The following is a 13,072-nucleotide window of genomic DNA, read 5'->3' as shown; positions in this document are numbered from 1 at the left end:
GGACCCCAACTCTCCCAAGGTCCCCTGTAGGACCCTAACTCTCCCAAGGTCCCCTGTAGGACCCTAACTCTCCCAAAGACCCCTGTAGGACCCTAACTCTCCCAAAGACCCCTGTAGGACCCTAACTCTCCCATGGTCTCCTGTAGGAGCCTAACTCTCCCAAAGACCCCTGTAGGACCCTAACTCTCCCATGGTCTCCTGTAGGACCCTAACTCTCCCAAAGACCCCTGCAGGACCCTAACTCTCCCAAGGTCCCCTGTCGGACCCCAACTCTCCCAAGGTCCCCTGTAGGACCCTAACTCTCCCAAGGTCCCCTGTAGGACCCTAACTCTCCCAAAGACCCCTGTAGGACCCTAACTCTCCCAAAGACCCCTGTAGGACCCTAACTCTCCCAAGGTCCGCTGTAGGACCCTAACTCTCCCAAGGTCCCCTGTAGGACCCTAACTCTCCCAAAGACCCCTGTAGGACCCTAACTCTCCCAAGGTCCACTGTAGGACCCCAACTCTCCCAAGGTCCCCTGTAGGACCCTAACTCTCCCAAGGTCCCCTGTAGGACCCTAACTCTCCCAAAGACCCCTGTAGGACCCTAACTCTCCCAAAGACCCCTGTAGGACCCTAACTCTCCCAAGGTCCCCTGTAGGACCCTAACTCTCCCAAGGTCCCCTGTAGGACCCTAACTCTCCCAAAGACCCCTGTAGGACCCTAACTCTCCCAAAGACCCCTGTAGGACCCCAACTCTCCCAAGGTCCCCTGTAGGACCCTAACTCTCCCAAAGACCCCTGTAGGACCCTAACTCTCCCAAGGTCCCCTGTAGGACTCTAACTCTCCCAAGGTCCCCTGTAGGACCCTAACTCTCCCAAAGACCCCTGTAGGACCCTAACTCTCCCAAGGTCCACTGTAGGACCCTAACTCTCCCAAAGACCCCTGTAGGACCCAAACTCTCCCAAAGACCCCTGTAGGACCCTAACTCTCCCAAAGACCTCTGTAGGACCCGAACTCTCCCAAGGTCCCCTGTCGGACCCTAACTCTCCCAAGGTCCCCTGTAGGACCCTAACTCTCCCAAAGACCCCTGTAGGACCCTAACTCTCCCAAGGTCCCCTGTAGGACCCTAACTCTCCCAAAGACCCCTGTAGGACCCTAACTCTCCCAAAGACCCCTGTAGGACCTTAACTCTCCCAAGGTCCCCTGTCGGACCCTAACTCTCCCAAGGTCCCCTGTAGGACCCTAACTCTCCCAAGGTCCCCTGTCGGACCCTAACTCTCCCAAAGACCCCTGTAGGACCCCAACTCTACCAAGGTCCCCTGTAGGACCCTAACTCTCCCAAGGTCCCCTGTAGGACCCGAACTCTCCCCAGGTCCCCTGTCGGACCCTAACTCTCCCAAAGACCCCTGTCGGACCCCAACTCTCCCAAGGTCCCCTGTAGGACCCTAACTCTCCCAAGGTACCTGTAGGACCCTAACTCTCCCAAGCTCCCCTGTAGGACCCTAACTCTCTCAAGGTCCCCTGTAGGACCCTAACTCTCCCAAGGTCCCCTGTAGGACCCTAACTCTCCCAAAGACCCCTGTAGGACCCTAACTCTCCCAAAGACCCCTGTAGGACCCTAACTCTCCCAAAGACCCCTGTAGGACCCTAACTCTCCCAAAGACCCCTGTCGGACCCTAACTCTCCAAAAGACCCCTGAAGGACCCTAACTCTCCCAAAGACCCCTGTCGGACCCTAACTCTCCCAAAGACCCCTGAAGGACCCTAACTCTCCCAAAGACCCCTGTAGGACCCTAACTCTCCCAAAGACCCCTGTAGGACCCTAACTCTCCCAAGGTCCCCTGTAGGACCCTAACTCTCCCAAAGACCCCTGTAGGACCCTAACTCTCCCAAAGACCCCTGTAGGACCCTAACTCTCCCAAAGACCCCTGTAGGACCCGAACTCTCCCAAGGTCCCCTGTCGGACCCTAACTCTCCCAAGGTCCCCTGTAGGACCCTAACTCTCCCAAAGACCCCTGTAGGACCCTAACTCTCCCAAGGTCCCCTGTAGGACCCTAACTCTCCCAAAGACCCCTGTAGGACCCTAACTCTCCCAAAGACCCCTGTAGGACACTAACTCTCCCAAGGTCCCCTGTCGGACCCTAACTCTCCCAAGGTCCCCTGTAGGACCCTAACTCTCCCAAGGTCCCCTGTCGGACCCTAACTCTCCCAAAGACCCCTGTAGGACCCCAACTCTACCAAGGTCCCCTGTAGGACCCTAACTCTCCCAAGGTCCCCTGTAGGACCCTAACTCTCCCCAGGTCCCCTGTCGGACCCTAACTCTCCCAAAGACCCCTGTCGGACCCCAACTCTCCCAAGGTCCCCTGTCGTACCCTAACTCTCCCAAAGACCCCTGTAGGACCCTAACTCTCCCAAAGACCCATGTAGGACCCTAACTCTCCCAAGGTCCCCTGTAGGACCCTAACTCTCCCAAGGTCCCCTGTAGGACCCTAACTCTCCCAAGGTCCCCTGTAGGACCCTAACTCTCCCAAGGTCCCCTGTAGGACCCTAACTCTCCCAAAGACCCCTGTAGGACCCTAACTCTCCCAAAGACCCCTGTAGGACCCTAACTCTCCCAAGGTTCCCTGTAGGACCCTAACTCTCCCAAAGACCCCCTGTAGGACCCTAACTCTCCCAAGGTCCCCTGTAGGACCCTAACTCTCCCAAGGTCCCCTATAGGACCCTAACTCTCCCAAGGTCCCCTGTCGGACCCTAACTCTCCCAAAGACCCCTGTAGGACCCTAACTCTCCCAAGGTCCCCTGTAGGACCCTAACTCTCCCAAGGTCCCCTGTAGGACCCTAACTCTCCCAAAGACCCCTGTAGGACCCTAACTCTCCCAAGGTTCCCTGTAGGACCCTAACTCTCCCAAAGACCCCCTGTATGACCCTAACTCTCCCAAAGACCCCTGTAGGACCCTAACTCTCCCAAAGACCCCTGTAGGACCCTAACTCTCCCAACGTCCCCTGTGGGACCCTAACTCTCCCAAGGTTCCCTGTAGGACCCTAACTCTCCCAAAGACCCCTGTAGGACCCTAACTCTCCCAAGGTCCCCTGTAGGACCCTAACTCTCCCAAGGTCCCCTGTAGGACCCTAACTCTCCCAAAGACCCCTGTAGGACCATAACTCTCCCAAAGACCCCTGTAGGACCCTAACTCTCCCATGGTCTCCTGTAGGACCCTAACTCTCCCAAAGACCCCTGTAGGACCCTAACTCTCCCAAAGACCCCTGTAGGACACTAACTCTCCCATGGTCTCCTGTAGGACCCTAACTCTCCCAAAGACCCCTGCAGGACCCTAACTCTCCCAAGGTCCCCTGTAGGACCCCAACTCTCCCAAGGTCCCCTGTAGGACCCTAACTCTCCCAAGGTCCCCTGTAGGACCCTAACTCTCCCAAAGACCCCTGTAGGACCCTAACTCTCCCAAAGACCCCTGTAGGACCCTAACTCTCCCATGGTCTCCTGTAGGAGCCTAACTCTCCCAAAGACCCCTGTAGGACCCTAACTCTCCCAAAGACCCCTGTAGGACCCTAACTCTCCCATGGTCTCCTGTAGGACCCTAACTCTCCCAAAGACCCCTGCAGGACCCTAACTCTCCCAAGGTCCCCTGTCGGACCCCAACTCTCCCAAGGTCCCCTGTAGGACCCTAACTCTCCCAAGGTCCCCTGTAGGACCCTAACTCTCCCAAAGACCCCTGTAGGACCCTAACTCTCCCAAAGACCCCTGTAGGACCCTAACTCTCCCAAGGTCCCCTGTAGGACCCTAACTCTCCCAAGGTCCCCTGTAGGACCCTAACTCTCCCAAAGACCCCTGTAGGACCCTAACTCTCCCAAAGACCCCTGTAGGACCCCAACTCTCCCAAGGTCCCCTGTAGGACCCTAACTCTCCCAAAGACCCCTGTAGGACCCTAACTCTCCCAAGGTCCCCTGTAGGATTCTAACTCTCCCAAGGTCCCCTGTAGGACCCTAACTCTCCCAAAGACCCCTGTAGGACGCTAACTCTCCCAAGGTCCCCTGTAGGACCCTAACTCACCCAAAGACCCCTGTAGGACCCTAACTCTCCCAAAGACCCCTGTAGGACCCTAACTCTCCCAAAGACCCCTGTAGGACCCGAACTCTCCCAAGGTCCCCTGTCGGACCCTAACTCTCCCAAGGTCCCCTGTAGGACCCTAACTCTCCCAAAGACCCCTGTAGGACCCTAACTCTCCCAAGGTCCCCTGTAGGACCCTAACTCTCCCAAAGACCCCTGTAGGACCCTAACTCTCCCAAAGACCCCTGTAGGACCCTAACTCTCCCAAGGTCCCCTGTCGGACCCTAACTCTCCCAAGGTCCCCTGTAGGACCCTAACTCTCCCAAGGTCCCCTGTCGGACCCTAACTCTCCCAAAGACCCCTGTAGGACCCCAACTCTACCAAGGTCCCCTGTAGGACCCTAACTCTCCCAAGGTCCCCTGTAGGACCCGAACTCTCCCCAGGTCCCCTGTCGGACCCTAACTCTCCCAAAGACCCCTGTCGGACCCCAACTCTCCCAAGGTCCCCTGTCGTACCCTAACTCTCCCAAAGACCCCTGTAGGACCCTAACTCTCCCAAAGACCCCTGTCGGACCCCAACTCTCCCAAGGTCCCCTGTAGGACCCTAACTCTCCCAAGGTCCCCTGTAGGACCCGAACTCTCCCCAGGTCCCCTGTCGGACCCTAACTCTCCCAAAGACCCCTGTCGGACCCCAACTCTCCCAAGGTCCCCTGTCGTACCCTAACTCTCCCAAAGACCCCTGTAGGACCCTAACTCTCCCAAAGACCCCTGTCGGACCCCAACTCTCCCAAGGTCCCCTGTAGGACCCTAACTCTCCCAAAGACCCCTGTCGGACCCCAACTCTCCCAAGGTCCCCTGTAGGACCCTAACTCTCCCAAAGACCCCTGTAGGACCCTAACTCTCCCAAAGACCCCTGTAGGACCCTAACTCTCCCAAAGACCCCTGTAGGACCCGAACTCTCCCAAGGTCCCCTGTAGGACCCTAACTCTCCCAAAGACCCCTGTGGTACCCTAACTCTCCCAAGGTCCCCTGTAGGACCCTAACTCTCCCAAGGTCCCCTGCAGGACCCTAACTCTCCCCAGGTCCCCTGTAGGACCCTAACTCTCCCAAAGACCCCTGTCGGACCCCAACTCTCCCAAGGTCCCCTGTAGGACCCTAACTCTCCCAAAGACCCCTGTAGGACCCTAACTCTCCCAAAGACCCCTGTCGGACCCTAACTCTCCCAAGGTCCCCTGTAGGACCCTAACTCTCCCAAAGACCCCTGTAGGACCCTAACTCTCCCATGGTCCCCTGTAGGACCCTAACTCTACCAAAGACCCCTGTAGGACCCTAACTCTCCCAAGGTCCCCTGTAGGACCCTAACTCTCCCAAAGACCCCTGAAGGACCCTAACTCTCCCATGGTCCCCTGTAGGACCCTAACTCTCCCAAGGTCCCCTGTAGGACCCTAACTCTCCCAAGGTCCACTGTAGGACCCTAACTCTCCCAAAGACCCCTGTAGGACCCTAACTCTCCCAAAGACCCCTGTGGGACCCTAACTCTCCCAGGGTCCTCTGTAGGACCCTAACTCTCCCAAAGACCCCTGTAGGACCCTAACTCTCCCAAAGACCCCTGTAGGACCCTAACTCTCCCAAAGACCCCTGTAGGACCCTAACTCTCCCAAAGACCCCTGTAGGACCCCAACTCTCCCAAGGTCCCCTGCAGGACCCTAACTCTCCCAAAGACCCCTGTCGGACCCCAACTCTCCCAATGTCCCCTGGAGGACCCTAACTCTCCCAAGGTCCCCTGTAGGACCCTAACTCTCCCAAAGACCCCTGTAGGACCCTAACTCTCCCAAAGACCCCTGTAGGACCCTAACTCTCCCAAGGTCCCCTGTAGGACCCTAACTCTCCCAAGGTCCCCTGTAGGACCCTAACTCTCCCAAAGACCCCTGTAGGACCCTAACTCTCCCAAAGACCCCTGTAGGACCCTAACTCTCCCAAGGTCCCCTGTAGGACCCTAACTCTCCCAAAGACCCCTGTCGGACCCTAACTCTCCCAAGGTCCCCTGTAGGACCCTAACTCTCCCAAGGTCCCCTGTAGGACCCTAACTCTCCCAAAGACCCCTGTAGGACCCTAACTCTCCCAAAGACCCCTGTCGGACCCTAACTCTCCCAAAGACCCCTGTAGGACCCTAACTCTCCCAAAGACCCCTGTAGGACCCGAACTCTCCCAAGGTCCCCTGTAGGACCCTAACTCTCCCAAGGTCCCCTGTAGGACCCTAACTCTCCCAAGGTCCCCTGTAGGACCCTAACTCTCCCAAAGACCCCTGTAGGACCCTAACTCTCCCAAAGACCCCTGTAGGACCCTAACTCTCCCAAGGTCCCCTGTAGGACCCTAACTCTCCCAAAGACCCCTGTAGGACCCTATCTCTCCCAAAGACCCCTGTAGGACCCTAACTCTCCCATGGTCCCCTGTAGGACCCTAACTCTCCCATGGTCCCCTGTAGGACCCCAACTATCCCAAAGACCCCTGTAGGACCCTAACTCTCCCAAAGACCCCTGTAGGACCCTAACTCTCCCAAAGACCCCTGTAGGACCCTAACTCTCCCAAAGACCCCTGTAGGACCCTAACTCTCCCAAGGTCCCCTCTCGGACCCTAACTCTCCCAAAGACCCCTGTCGGACCCTAACTCTCAAAAGGTCCCCTCTCGGACCCTAACTCTCCCAAGGTCCCCTGTAGGACCCTAACTCTCCCAAAGACCCCTGTGGGACCCTAACTCTCCCAAAGACCCCTGTAGGACCCTAACTCTCCCAAGGTCCCCTCTCGGACCCTAACTCTCCCAATGTCCCCTGTAGGACCCTAACTCTCCCAAAGACCCCTGTAGGACCCTAACTCTCCCAAAGACCCCTGTCGGACCCTAACTCTCCCAAAGACCCCTGTAGGACCCTAACTCTCCCAAGGTCCCCTGTAGGACCCTAACTCTCCCAAAGACCCCTGTAGGACCCTAACTCTCCCAAGGTCCCCTCTCGGACCCTAACTCTCCCAAAGACCCCTCTCGGACCCTAACTCTCCCAATGTCCCCTGTAGGACCCTAACTCTCCCAAAGACCCCTGTAGGACCCTAACTCTCCCAAAGACCCCTGTAGGACCCTAACTCTCCCAAAGACCCCTGTAGGACACTAACTCTCCCAAGGTCCCCTGTCGGACCCTAACTCTCCCAAAGACCCCTGTAGGACCCTAACTCTCCCAAGGTCCCCTGTGGGACCCTAACTCTCCCAAGGTCCCCTGTAGGACCCTAACTCTCCCAAGGTCCCCTGTAGGACCCTAACTCTCCCAAAGACCCCTGTCGGACCCTAACTCTCCCAAAGACCCCTGTAGGACCCTAACTCTCCCAAGGTCCCCTGTAGGACCCTAACTCTCACAAGGTCCCCTGTAGGACCCTAACACTCCCAAAGACCCCTGTAGGACCCTAACTCTCCCAAAGTCCCCTGTAGGACCCTAACTCTCCCAAGGTCCCCTGTAGGACCCTAACTCTCCCAAGGTCCCCTGTAGGACCCTAACTCTCCCAAGCTCCCCTGTAGGACCCTAACTCTCTCAAGGTCCCCTGTAGGACCCTAACTCTCCCAAGGTCCCCTGTAGGACCCTAACTCTCCCAAAGACCCCTGTAGGACCCTAACTCTCCCAAAGACCCCTGTAGGACCCTAACTCTCCCAAAGACCCCTGTAGGACCCTAACTCTCCCAAAGACCCCTGTCGGACCCTAACTCTCCAAAAGACCCCTGAAGGACCCTAACTCTCCCAAAGACCCCTGTCGGACCCTAACTCTCCCAAAGACCCCTGAAGGACCCTAACTCTCCCAAAGACCCCTGTAGGACCCTAACTCTCCCAAAGACCCCTGTCGGACCCTAACTCTCCCAAGGTCCCCTGTAGGACCCTAACTCTCCCAAAGACCCCTGTCGGACCCTAACTCTCCCAAGGTCCCCTGTAGGACCCTAACTCTCCCAAAGACCCCTGAAGGTCCCTAACTCTCCCAAGCTCCCCTGTAGGACCCTAACTCTCCCAAAGACCCCTGTAGGACCCTAACTCTCCCAAAGACCCCTGTGGGACCCAAACTCTCTCAAGGTCCCCTGTGGGACCCAAACTCTCCCAAAGACCCCTGTAGGACCCTAACTCTCCCAAGGTCCCCTGTAGGACCCTAACTCTCCCAAAGACCCCTGTAGGACCCTAACTCTCCCAAGGTCCCCTGTAGGACCCTATCTCTCCCAAAGACCCCTGTAGGACCCTAACTCTCCCAAAGACCCCTGTAGGACCCTAACTCTCCCAAAGACCCCTGTAGGACCCTAACTCTCCCAAAGACCCCTGTAGGACCCTAACTCTCCCAAAGACCCCTGTCGGACCCTAACTCTCCCAAAGACCCCTGTAGGACCCTAACTCTCCCAAAGACCCCTGTAGGACCCTAACTCTCCCAAAGACCCCTGTCGGACCCTTACTCTCCCAAAGACCCCTGTAGGACCCTAACTCTCCCAAGGTCCCCTGTAGGACCCTAACTCTCCCAAAGACCCCTGTAGGACCCTAACTCTCCCAAAGACCCCTGTCGGACCCTAACTCTCCCAAAGACCCCTGTAGGACCCAAACTCTCTCAAGGTCCCCTGTAGGACCCTAACTCTCCCAAGGTCCCTGTAGGACCCTAACTCTCCCAAAGCCCCCCTGTAGGACCCTAACTCTCCCAAAGACCCCTGTAGGACCCGAACTCTCCCAAAGACCCCTGTAGGACCCTAACTCTCCCAAGGTCCCCTGTCGGACCCTAACTCTCCCAAGGTCCCCTGTAGGACCCTAACTCTCCCAAAGACCCCTGTCGGACCCTAACTCTCCCAAGGTCCCCTGTAGGACCCTAACTCTCCCAAGGTTCCCTGTAGGACCCTAACTCTCCCAAAGACTCCTGTAGGACCCCAACTCTCCCAAGGTCCCCTGTAGGACCCTAACTCTCCCAAGGTCCCCTGTCGGACCCTAACTCTCCCAAGGTCCCCTGTCGGACCCTAACTCTCCCAAGGTCCCCTGTAGGACCCTAACTCTCCCAAGGTCCCCTGTCGGACCCTAACTCTCCCAAGGTCCCCTGTAGGACCCTAACTCTCCCAAAGACCCCTGTAGGACCCTAACTCTCCCAAGGTCCCCTGTAGGACCCTAACTCTCCCAAAGACCCCTGTAGGACCCTAACTCTCCCAAAGACCCCTGTAGGACCCTAACTCTCCCAAGGTCCCCTGTAGGACCCCAACTCTCCCAAGGTCCCCTGTAGGACCCTAACTCTCCCAAAGACCCCTGTAGGACCCTAACTCTCCCAAAGACCCCTGTAGGACCCTAACTCTCCCAAGGTCCCCTGTAGGACCCTAACTCTCCCAAGGTCCCCTGTCGGACCCTAACTCTCCCAAAGACCCCTGTCGGACCCTAACTCTCCCAAAGACCCCTGTAGGACCCTAACTCTCCCAAAGACCCCTGTCGGACCCTAACTCTCCAAAGACCCCCTGTCGGACCCTAACTCTCCCAAAGACCCCTGTCGGACCCTAACTCTCCCAAGGTTGGTTGTCCCTGTTAGACCCGAACCCTCCCAACTATTTATCTCTCAGCCAACATTATTAAAAAGACCAGGTTGTCTGGTCACAACCCGTTCCGGTTTGTGTGACTTTGCTGAAAAAGCGGGAACAGGGTACTGAGTTGGACGATCAGCCATGATCACTTTAAATGGCGGAGCAGGCCGGAGGGGCCGAATGGCCTTCTCTCGCTCCTATTTGCTGTGTTTCTCTGTTTCCTTTCCCTACATTAACAAAGCTGTTGCTCCCTGGATGACTAAAAGTTAAAATGAAACAGAAGAAAGAGGTTTATGACAAACGTAAGCTTCATGATTCGGTAACGAGCCAAGCAGGATATTGGAAGTACAGAGGAGATCCAAAAAAAGGGAATGAGAGGGGTAAAGAGAGATTGCCTGAGAATAGATCAGCGGCCAACGCAAAAGGGAATCCAAAAGTCTTTTATGAACATATAAATAATTAAAGGGTCGTCAAAGGAAGGGTGAGACCAATTAGGGACAAATGAGATCTTGTGGAGGCTGAGGCCATGGCTGAGATACTAAATGAATACTCCGTCCTCACTAGAGATGAGGATGCTGCCAAGGTAGCAGTAAAGGAGGAGGTTACAGCCATATTGGATGGGATGAAAATAGATAAAGAGGAGGAACTTAAAAGATTGGCAGCACTCAAAGTCGATAAGCCACCCGGTCCAGATGGGATACATCCTCGGTTACTGAGGGAAGTAAGGGTGGAAATTGCGGAGGATCTGGCCATAATCTTCCAATCATCCGTAGATATGGGGGCGGGTGCCAGAGGACTGGAGGATTGCAAATGTTACACCCCTGTTCAAAAAAGGGGGAGAGGGATAAACCCGACAATTACAGGCCAGTCAGACTAACATCGATGGTGGGGAAACTTTTAGAGACAATAATCCGGGACAAAATTAATTGGCACTTGGAAAAGCACAGGCTAATAAATGAATGTCAGCATGGATTTGTTCAATCGTGTTTCACTAACTTGATTGAGTTCTTTGATGAAGTAACGGAGAGGGTCGATGAGGGTAGTGCGGTAGATGTGGCGTATCTAGACTTTCAGAAGGAATTTGATAAAGTGCCACATAATAGACTTTTTAGCAAAATTAAAGCCCCTGGGATTAAAGGGACAGTCACAGCGTGGATATAAAATTTGCTCGGGAGGACAGAAAGCAGAGAGTAGCGGTGAACGGTTGTTTCTCAGACTGGAGGGGAGTTTACAGTGGGTGTTCCCCAGGGGTCAGTATTAGGACCACTGCTCTTTTTGAGATATATTAATGACCCTGGACTTGGGTAATAATTTCAAAGTTTGCAGCTGACAAGAAACTCGGGAATGTAGTAAACAGCGAGGAGGATAGTAACAGACTTCAGGAGGACGGAGACAGACTGGGGGAACGGACGGACACATGGCAGAGGGAATTTAACACAGAGAAGTGTGAAGTGATGGATTTCGGTAGGAAGAACGAGGAGAGGCAATATAAATTAGAGGGCACAATTCTAAAAGGGGTCCAGGAACAGAGAGACCTGGGGGTAAATGTGCACAGATCGTTGAAGGTGGCAGGGCAGGTTGAGAAAGTGGTTAAAAAAGCATACGGGATCCTGGGCTTTATAAATAGAGACATACGGTGAGGAATTGGATCGTGCAGCGGCCGTAGTTTTGGCGCTACACGGCCCCTCCTCCGACATTCAAGATGGCGTTTTGGATGGGCATGCCAGACGCCATCTTGGTATCGGAGTTTGGCGCAGATAACGAACGCTGGAATCATGTGAAGTCGGGAGAAAATGGCTCCAATCAGTGTCCAACTCTGATTTAAAGTGATAGACACCATTTTGGGAATTAACGCTCAACTCAACGCACAGTCTCAACCCCGACCGTCTGAACGTGTCTCAGAGTGTCTGGAGGACCCCCCACCGGCGTTATTTAAAGGAACCACGCAGGATTTACAGGTTAGTGGCTGGATTATTGCTTCTGGCTGCCCAGACATTTGTCAGTGCTTTTGTCGGTCTCCTAGACTTGAATACTAGGACGCGGGGACATGGCCGAACATTTAGAGCCAGGACGTGCAGGAGTGAAGTCAGGAAATGCTTCTACACGCAAAGGGTGGGAGATGTTTGGAACGCTCTTCTGCAGACGGCAGTCGATGCTCGCTCACTCGTGAATGTTAAATCCGAGATCGGTAGATTTCTGTGAACCAAGGGTATTAAGGGATATGGGGCTAAGGCGGGTATATGGAGTTAGATCACAGGTCCACCATGATCTGATCGAATGGCGGAACAGGCTCGAGGGGCTGAATGCCACGGCCACTTGCTGCCTCCTGATAAGCGCCGCCGTCTCCTGCAAGAAAGCGGGACGGGCGTCTGGGTGATGTGCCTGTCATGGTTGAATAGCTGGAAGTGTGAGCGGCTTGAAACAGTGGTCATGTGAAAGGGTGAGAGGAAGCATCTGATTGGAAGAGTTGAGTCCTGATGGAAAGAGTTTATTGGTATGTGGGTGATGGAGGGCGCAGTGCGTGGAGCAGTTGGCAGGAGACGCCACTTGACAGTTGACCTCACTCACCTTGACCACTCATGTCAGAGCATTCAACTTCTTCCTGCACTGCGTCCATGTTCATGCCTGGCATTGACTTCATCCCCCGCTGCCTCCCACTGCCTTTTGGATAGATATCTGGAGGGTCTTTTACACCGTCCCCCACCTCCGGATATAGGATGTCCCTCCTTCTGCCCACCTCTTGCACCCAAGGCCTCCAGTGCATCAGCAGAGAACCTTGGTGCATGCACTCCCGCAGGCCTGGTACCAACTCAGATCGGCAGATTGGTGAGGTCTGGAGGGTGTGGGATTTAGCGGTGCGCAACCTTTATTCAATGTTTGAACGTAACTCATCAGTGCGTAAACATAGGGGCGGGACCTGCATCTGTGTTTCACGTGTGCGACGTCTGATCCCCGTTCAGACTCCGTGCAGACAGTAGACTGTTGTTTTCAGCAAATAACAGGTACCAGCTACCTTTAAGAGAGTGCTAAGAAACATCCTCCCTTTAAGAGATTGAGCTCCCCCTGGTGGTGGAAAGTGCGAATTGCATTGATTCTCCGTGCAAGGTTCAGAATGGAACGCTCATGACAGTTCAGTCCTGGCATGGGCGCAAACTTACGTCCTCCCTGCGCAGGACCGAATAGCACATCACGCTACCCGCGCCCAAAAACGGCCCTGAAACAATTTTTTTTTTCCCCCCCCAAAAGAGTACAAAAGTAGGGAAGTCATGATGAACCTTTATAAAACGCTGGTTCGGCCACAACTGGAGTATTGGGTCCAGTTCTGGGCAACGCACTTTGGGAAAGAAGTGAAGGCCTTAGAGAGGGTGCAGAAAAGATTTACCAGAATGGTTCCAGGGATGAGGGACTTTAGTTACGTGGAGAGACTGGAGAAGCTGGGGTTGTTCTCCTTGGAACAGAGACGGTTGCGAGG

This window comes from Heptranchias perlo, unplaced genomic scaffold, assembly GCF_035084215.1.
Source record: "Heptranchias perlo isolate sHepPer1 unplaced genomic scaffold, sHepPer1.hap1 HAP1_SCAFFOLD_143, whole genome shotgun sequence".
Lineage (NCBI taxonomy): Eukaryota > Metazoa > Chordata > Chondrichthyes > Hexanchiformes > Hexanchidae > Heptranchias > Heptranchias perlo.
This window is presented reverse-complemented; position numbering follows the sequence as displayed.